At 46.9% G+C, this 8974-nt stretch overlaps 1 protein-coding gene across 1 annotated transcript in view; it reads left to right on the forward strand.

Annotated features, from left to right (window-relative positions):
- The first annotated feature begins 6075 nt into the window (after positions 1-6075).
- PLEKHF1 (pleckstrin homology and FYVE domain containing 1) overlaps positions 6076-8974 on the forward strand; it is a 13792-nt gene continuing 10893 nt past the window's right edge. The window contains exon 1 of the mRNA XM_075325241.1: positions 6076-6153. The gene's annotated coding sequence lies outside the window, so the exon portion shown is untranslated. The remainder of the gene's footprint in view (positions 6154-8974) is intronic.

The raw sequence follows: 8974 nt of genomic DNA on the forward strand, positions 1-8974 counted from the left end.
AGCGGGAATTCTCTGTCCTTCCGCCTTGCTCCTGCTTTGTTTGCGTCCATTGTGCCTAGTTCGTTTCTGGACTTCACGGAGGGAATATAGGGGCCACCGTTCTCGGGAAAGAAGGTGGTTCTTGTGCACTAAGCCCCCCCCCAAAATTTTAGGTCTGATTCACACAAGTTGTTGCAGAAAATTTAACCAAATCTTTCAGATTTCAGTAGCAGATCGTCTTGGAAAAACAATCGTTCCGGCTCCAGCACCGCCATCACATGGTGGATATTTTGATAGAAAGAGGAAGAAGAGCCCTTATCACAAGGTCTTTGGGAGTTTAGCTCCTCTCCCCTCCCCCCAATCTTATCGGCCTCTGTGACACTAGAAGACATAATTGCGCTTACTCGGCCGTTTCTGACCATAAATGAGGAAGCGAGCGCGTGTCTCCAGTCCTGGGATGTCCCGCAGCTGACCCACAGGACCTGACAACCATGGGGAAAGCTGACACCATAAAAGGAGAATTCTCGAATATTCACAAGATTGACTCTTAAAGGGCCGGTATACACCAAATTCTGGAAAGGGTCATTAAAGGGAAACTGTCGTGAAAGGAAATGACTTGTTGTACATATAAAGGAGGCCATCAGATCCTGTAAGGAGTCATTTAGGTGCTCCTGCCCGATGTTTGTGTACCTCTTTCCTTATGGGGCGTTCACATAAACACTATCATTAATTCCTAGACCTTTTACAATAACGGATAAAATATCTCCTTTACTGACTATTTTCTTGCATCTATAAAATATTTTATGACGGTTCAAAGTAACAGTCCAGGGTGCGGAATCTGCACCTTCACCCAAAGCCGCTTCTCGGGCTCAGCTGCAGTACAGCGTGCGGCCACCGGAGGGCAGCAGAGTTTTTCTTTATTTTTATATAGCACCAACATATTCTGCATTGCTTACAGACATAATCATCACTGTCCCCATTGGGACTCACAATCTAAATTCCCTATCTGTATGTCTATTGCTACTAACTCTGCGGCAGAAACTTATTCTTTCACTAACAGTCCAAATACAGAAAATTGCCTAAAAGTTCTGAATATTTACCCCGCACCCCAGAAACCATGTGGCCGCCACTTTCTAGGGATCCTGAAGGGGCCGTGTTATTGTCTCTGTTTCCCCTAATTTTTTTCATGAACCAGGAGGATCAGGATGGACACACGTATTTTTTCATGGACGAGGAGGCTCAGGATGAACACATTTTTTCGTAAACCAGGAGGCTCAGGATGGACCCATGTATTTTTTCCATGATCCAGGAGGCTCAGGATGGACATCTATTTTTTTTTTTCATGCTCAGGATGGACACATTTTTTTCATGATCCAGGAGGCTCAGGATGGACACATGTATTTTTTTTCATGATCCAGGAGGCTCAGGATGGACACGTATTTTTTCATGAACCAGGAGGCTCAGGATGGACACGTATTTTTTTCATGAACCAGGAGGCTCAGGATGGATACATGTATTTCTTTCATGAACCAGGAGGCCCCGGATGGACACATGTATTTCTTTCACGAACCAGGAGGCTCAGGATTGATACATTTTTTTCATGAACCAGGAGGCTCAGGATGGACACACATTTTTTTCATGAACCAGGAGGCTCAGGATGGGCACATATATTTTTCATGAACCAAGAGGCTCCGGATGGACACATGTATTTCTTTCACGAACCAGGAGGCTCAGGATGGACACATTTTTTTCATGAACCAGGAGGCTCAGGATGGACACATATTTTTTTCATGAACCAGGAGGCTCAGGATGGGCACATGTATTTTTCATGAACCAAGAGGCCCAGGATGAACACATGCATTTTTTTCATGAAGCAGGAGCTCAGGATGGACACATGTATTTTTTCATGAACTAGAAGGCTCAGGATGGACACATGTATTTTTTTCGTGAACCAGAAGGCTCATGATGGCCACATGTATTTTTTCTTGAACCAGAAGGCTCAGGATGGACACATGTATTTTTTTCGTGAACCAGAAGGCTCATGATGGCCACATGTATTTTTTCTTGAACCAGAAGGCTCAGGATGGACACATGTATTTTTTTTCATGAACCAGGAGGCTCAGGATGGACACATATTTTTTTTCATGAACCAGGAGGCTCAGGATGGACACATGTATTTTTCATGAACCAAGAGGCCCAGGATGAACACATGTATTTTTTTTTCTTTTAATGAACCAGGAGGCTTAGGATGGGCACATGTATTTCTTTCATGAACCAGGAGGCTCAGGATAGACACATGTATTTTTTTCATGTAGCAGGAGCTCAGGATGGACACATGTATTTTTTCATGAACCAGGAGGCTCAGGTTGGACACATGTATTTTTCATGAACCAAGAGGCCCAGGATGAACACATGTATTTTTTTTTTCTTTTAATGAACCAGGAGGCTTAGGATGGGCACATGTATTTCTTTCATGAACCAGGAGGCTCAGGATAGACACATGTATTTTTTTCATGAAGCAGGAGCTCAGGATGGACACATGTATTTTTTCATGAACTAGAAGGCTCAGGATGAACACATGTATTTTTTCATGAACCAGAAGGCTCAGGATGGACACATGTATTTTTTCCATGAACCAGAAGGCTCAGGATGGCCACATGTATTTTTTCTTGAACCAGAAGGCTCAGGATGGACACATGTATTTTTTTTCATGAACCAGAAGGCTCAGGATGGCCACATGTATTTTTTCTTGAACCAGAAGGCTCAGGATGGACACATGTATTTTTTTCATGAACCAGAAGGCTCAGGATGGCCACATGTATTTTTCATGAACCAGAAGGCTCAGGATGGCCACATGTATTTTTCATGAACCAGAAGGCACAGTATGGACACGTGTATTTTTTTTCATGAACCAGGAGGCACATGATGGACACATGTACTTTTTTCATGAACCAGGAGGCTCAGGATGGACTCGTATTTTTCATGAAGCAGGAGGCTCAGAATGGACACATGTATTACTTTCATGAACCAGGGTGTTCAGGATGGACACATATTTTTTCATGAACCAGGAGGCTCAGGATGGACACGTATTGGTTCCTCTTTTTTTCTTTCTTAGGGCAGGTAATAAAGTTTGTCACCACCATTAATCCATTAAGTTAAATGTGCCCCCTGAGCAGATCCTATTTAAAGAGACGACTCTTTGTTATACCCTGCAGACTATTCTGTGCGTCTTGCCCTCAGGATTGAGACACCGTGCAAGACGACTATTACTTCATCCCCACAGTATATTTACACAGAAGTGGAGGAAAGTACCTGAACTCTAGATCATAGAAAAAAAGATATGGGCTTTTGTTCCCTGTTATCAGCCACTTTATGTCGCACGTCCTCAGTATTGAGCTGGGGGGGGAGGGCACGAAGCGATTACTATAAAAGATTTACTCGGTCGTTCGAGCCTCCCTGGTCTGACCAGTTTATATATTTGGGACGCGGCTCCTTTAAGAAGAGATTGTTGGTGTTTTTCCAGCTATTTACAAACATCATTGATACAATTGTTTATAGGAAAAGTAACATTGTATGCGCTGCAGATAAGTGGGGGCTCAAACCGGACCCTTCTGCTCTTTATCGCCGTCATACGGTCACGTGACAGATGCCGGTTATATCAGCTTCTGACCCCCTACACACGTGGGGACCCCAACGCTGACACTCTGTACATCCATGCTATTTTGCACCAAGGGGTTAATTGTCGCTTTACCATTCTGTTCCTGCTCTCCTGTCTGTCAAAACAGCATAGAGGCATAACAGAGAGACATTAAACTGAAGGAGGTTCCAGCACCTAGAGTGCTGGTAGTACACTGATGAAGAGCCACCACCCATGCGTAAAGAGAGGCTGGAGAATTGGGGCAATTCCTGGACAGCTGTTACTACGTATTATGAATTAATCAATGAGGCCTCGTTTGTCTTCTGTCCAAGGCGTCTTTAGTCTTGGATGTTAAAGGGTTAGTTCCAAAATAGCAAGTTTAATCCATGTCCATAAGAGAGGGGATAATGAACTGATCCTTCCCTGTCTTGGATGGAGCAGCGGGGCATGTGCTCAGCCTCCGCTCCGTTCACTGTCTATGGAGCTGCCCTATACAGAGGAGTGGCTTTTTCCAGCAGTCCCATAGTCAATGAATGGAGCGGAGGATGAAGCTGCAGAGACTGGAACCCTGGGGGTCCCACTGGTTAGATCTGAGATCCCACTGGTTGGATCACTGGTTCCACTGGTTAGATACCTGGTCCCACTTGTTGGATCTTTGGGGGTCCCATTTGTTGGATCTCTGGGGGTCCCACTGGTTAGATATGAGATCCCACTGGTTGGATCTCTGGGGGTCCCACTGGGTATCTGGTCTCACTTGTTGGATCACTGAGGGTTCCACTGGTTAGATCCCTGGTCCCACTTTTTGGATCTTTGGGGGTCCCACTTGGTGAATATCTGGGGTTCCATTTGTTGGATCGCTGGGGGTTTCACTGGCTGGATCACTAGGGGTCCCACTGGTTAGATCCCTGTCCCACTTGTTGGATCCCTGAGGGTCCCACTGGTTAGATCCCTAGTCCCACTTGTTGGATCTCTGGGGGTCCCACTGGTTGGATCTCTTGGTGTCCTACTGGGTAGATCCCTGGTATCACTTTTTGGATCTTTGGGGGTCCCACTTGTTGAATTTCTGGGGTTCCATTAGTTGGATTGCTGGGGGTTTCACTGGCTGGATCTCTAGGTGTCCTGGTTGGATCCCTGGGGGTCCCACTGCTTAGATCCCTGGTCCCACTTGTTGGATCTTTTGGGTTCCACTTGTTGGATCTTTGGGGGTCCCACTGGTTAGATCTGGGGTCCCCCTGGTTATATCTGGGGTCCCCCTGGTTATATCTGGGGTCCCACTGGTTAGATCTGAGATCCCACTGGTTGGATCTTTGGGGGTCCCACTGGTTGGATTCCTGAGGTCTCACTGATTATATCTGAGGTCCCCCTGGTTAGATCTGGGGTCCCACTGGTTGGATCTGAGGTCCCCCTGGTTGGATCTGGGGCCCCACTGGTTGGGTCTGAGGTCCCCCTGGTTGGATCTGGGGTCCCACTGGTCAGATCTCGAGCAATCAGAAAGTTCACCCCTTTCCTAGGGAATATCCCTATTTAGTCAAGTCCTTCGTGTGACCCCCCTCGGAGGAGGCCGCAGCACGTCCGGTGTCTTCAGGTTTTGGTGCAGATCTTTGCCTTCTTTCTCGGTGACCTTCTTGTTTTTCATGAATTTTCACTGTTTGGTAAATACAAAGGGTTTGATGATTCAATAAACAGCCCCGGGGCAGATCCTGCTATTATAGGGTGGTGAACGCGTCTCCTCCTCTAGGGGGCGCTCCCACCGGAGCTCAGTGTCGCCCCCTTACTGTGTAATTCATTCCAGACGACTGGGGTTTAGGGGGCTTATCGTGTCAACAACGGTCGCCTACCAGGTGCCGTCCACCCCTCCGGACAGGCGCACGATATTTTATATTTCCAATCAGCTCCATTGAATTTAATAATACTGAGCTGCAATACCAGTCACAGCCTGTGGCCATGGGTGGCGCTATAGTTAAAAAAAAAAAAAAAAAAAGGTTTTTTTTATCTTATGCAACCTCTTAAAAACCAGCAAAAATGCCCCTCTGCTTCTATAGGGGGCTTCACCGCTTAAATAGCAATTCCATAAAGAGGTCCCAGGAAGGGACATTGGATGCAGTGATGCTGGGTAAGGGGTTAAGGTTAATTGGTGATTTTCAGTTTGGATCAATTGTGACATATTTGTATAATTTAAGCATTTTTCCAATATTCACATGAAATAAGAAAAAACCCGTCATATGACAGCGGCGTCATCCGAACACGAAACGTGACACCCAGAAGACAAGGGTCATGGTCACAACGCCATGTACTGGGCGGGGCGGAAAAAATAAATATGCAACAATGGGGCGGCATTACCCAAAATGAAGCCAAGCCCCCCCCCTTCCCCCAGCCAGCCCCCCCCCCCCCCCCCCCCCCCCCCCCCCGGCCGGCCAGCCCCCTACTATAAGACTCCGGGACAGAGAAGAGCCACAGGCGAGACCGACCCAGGATTTACAAACCAAGGAAATGTGCAACTGCTGCTGACCGGTTTCCAGTAACAGATCAGGACTCCGGTAAGTGGGAAAAAAAGTTTTTTGAAACTTTCAGAAAGTTTTATAAAGTTTTGTAGAATTGTCTGAATGTATAAGATACAAAGTATACGAGGCTGGGCATGCTGGGAGTTGTAGTCTCACATCTGCAGGGCAGGGCATGCTGGGAGTTGTAGTCTCACATCTGCAGGGCTGGGCATGCTGGGAGTTGTAGTCTCACATCTGCAGGGCAGGGCATGCTGGGAGTTGTAGTCTCACATCTGCAGGGCTGGGCATGCTGGGAGTTGTAGTCTCACATCTGCAGGGCTGGGCATGCTGGGAGTTGTAGTCTCATATCTGCAGGGCTGGGCATGCTGGGAGTTGTAGTCTCACATCTGCAGGGCTGGGCATGCTGGGAGTTGTAGTCTCACATCTGCAGGGCTGGGCATGCTGGGAGTTGTAGTCTCACATCTGCAGGGCTGGGCATGCTGGGAGTTGTAGTCTCACATCTGCAGGGCTGGGCATGCTGGGAGTTGTAGTCTCACATCTGCAGGGCTGGGCATGCTGGGAGTTGTAGTCTCACATCTGCAGGGCAGGGCATGCTGGGAGTTGTAGTCTCATATCTGCAGGGCTGGGCATGCTGGGAGTTGTAGTCTCACATCTGCAGGGCTGGGCATGCTGTGAGTTGTAGTCTCACATGTCCTAGGCTGGGCATGCTGGGAGTTGTAGTCTCACATCTGCAGGGCAGGGCATGCTGGGAGTTGTAGTCTCACATCTGCAGGGCTGGGCATGCTGGGAGTTGTAGTCTCACATCTGCAGGGCTGGGCATGCTGGGAGTTGTAGTCTCACATCTGCAGGGCTGGGCATGCTGGGAGTTGTAGTCTCACATCTGCAGGGCTGGGCATGCTGGGAGTTGTAGTCTCACATCTGCAGGGCTGGGCATGCTGGGAGTTGTAGTCTCACATCTGCAGGGCTGGGCATGCTGGGAGTTGTAGTCTCACATCTGCAGGGCTGGGCATGCTGGGAGTTGTAGTCTCACATCTGCAGGGCAGGGCATGCTGGGAGTTGTAGTCTGACATGTGCAGGGCTGGGCATGCTGGGAGTTGTAGTCTCACATCTGCAGGGCTGGGCATGCTGGGAGTTGTAGTCTCACATCTGCAGGGCTGGGCATGCTGGGAGTTGTAGTTTCACATCTGCAGGGCTGGGCATGCTGGGAGTTGTAGTCTCACATCTGCAGGGCTGGGCATGCTGGGAGTTGTAGTCTCACATCTGCAGGGCAGGGCATGCTGGGAGTTGTAGTCTGACATGTGCAGGGCAGGGCATGCTGGGAGTTGTAGTCTCACATCTGCAGGGCTGGGCATGCTGGGAGTTGTAGTCTGACATCTGCAGGGCTGGGCATGCTGGGAGTTGTAGTCTGACAACATCTGCCGCTTTTTTGCAGCGGCATAATGATAAAGATACATGTATGGTAGGAAGCGGCGGAAAGAAATGTGTTCTCGGGTCTCCATGTGACTTATTACAAGAAGTTTCTTTGGATTCAAAAGATACATTGGCTATAAAAAGGTAACTTTTCCTCCGCCATGCTTTACACTGCGGCTCTGCTCTGTCAGATTGGCTGCTGTGTAATTCTCTAGCAACCAATTGTAGTTGGATCAGGATTCATTATACTCCGATTATTGTCAGACACAATTCAAAGAAAAAGTGGACAATCCCTCTAATTTTTTTTGGGCATTGCATAATCTCACTCCGTGTATGAGCGGCCTCCATCATCCGCAGCACCGGAGCTTTAATGGGCAGATATTTCCCAGCGAGGTGGTGGGACCATCTGATCCGTGCGATTCCCAGAATCGCTGCCGCTTGACGGAGGGGGTCTCTGTGCCGGGGGTCATCCCTGCTCCTGAGCAATGTGAGGTCACCGGAGGACGGGGCCACGGACCCTCCACAGACGCCTTGTGGGAGATAGATAGATAGATAGATAGATAGAGGGATAGATAGAGGGATAGATAGATAGATAGATAGATAGATAGATAGAGGGATAGATAGATAGATAGATAGATAGAGGGATAGATAGATAGATAGATAGATAGATAGATAGATAGATAGATAGATAGATAGATAGATAGAGGGATAGATATATAGATAGAGGGATAGAGGGATAGATAGAGAGATAGATAGATAGATAGAGGGATAGATAGATAGAGGGATAGATAGATAGATAGATAGATAGATAGATAGATAGATAGAGGGATAGATGGATAGATAGAGGGATAGATAGATAGATAGATAGAGGGATAGATAGATAGATAGATAGATAGATAGATAGATAGAGGGATAGATAGATAGATAGATAGATAGATAGAGGGATAGATAGATAGATAGATAGATAGAGGGATAGATAGAGGGATAGATAGATAGAGGGATAGATAGAGGGATAGATAGATAGATAGATAGAGGGATAGATAGAGGGATAGATAGATAGAGGGATAGATAGAGGGATAGATAGAGGGATAGAGGGATAGATAGAGGGATAGATAGATAGATAGATAGAGGGATAGATAGATAGATAGATAGATAGATAGATAGATGGATAGATAGATAGAGGGATAGATAGAGGGATAGATAGATAGAGGGATAGATAGATAGAGGGATAGATAGAGGGATAGATAGATAGATAGAGGGATAGATAGAGGGATAGATAGAGGGATAGATAGAGGGATAGATGGATAGATAGAAGGATAGATAGATAGAGGGATAGATAGATAGATAGAGGGATAGATAGATAGATAGATAGAGGGATAGATAGATAGATAGAGGGATAGATAGATAGATAGATAGAGGGATAGATAGATAGAGGGATAGATAGATA

Source organism: Anomaloglossus baeobatrachus, chromosome 10 (assembly GCF_048569485.1).
Source record: "Anomaloglossus baeobatrachus isolate aAnoBae1 chromosome 10, aAnoBae1.hap1, whole genome shotgun sequence".
NCBI lineage: Eukaryota > Metazoa > Chordata > Amphibia > Anura > Aromobatidae > Anomaloglossus > Anomaloglossus baeobatrachus.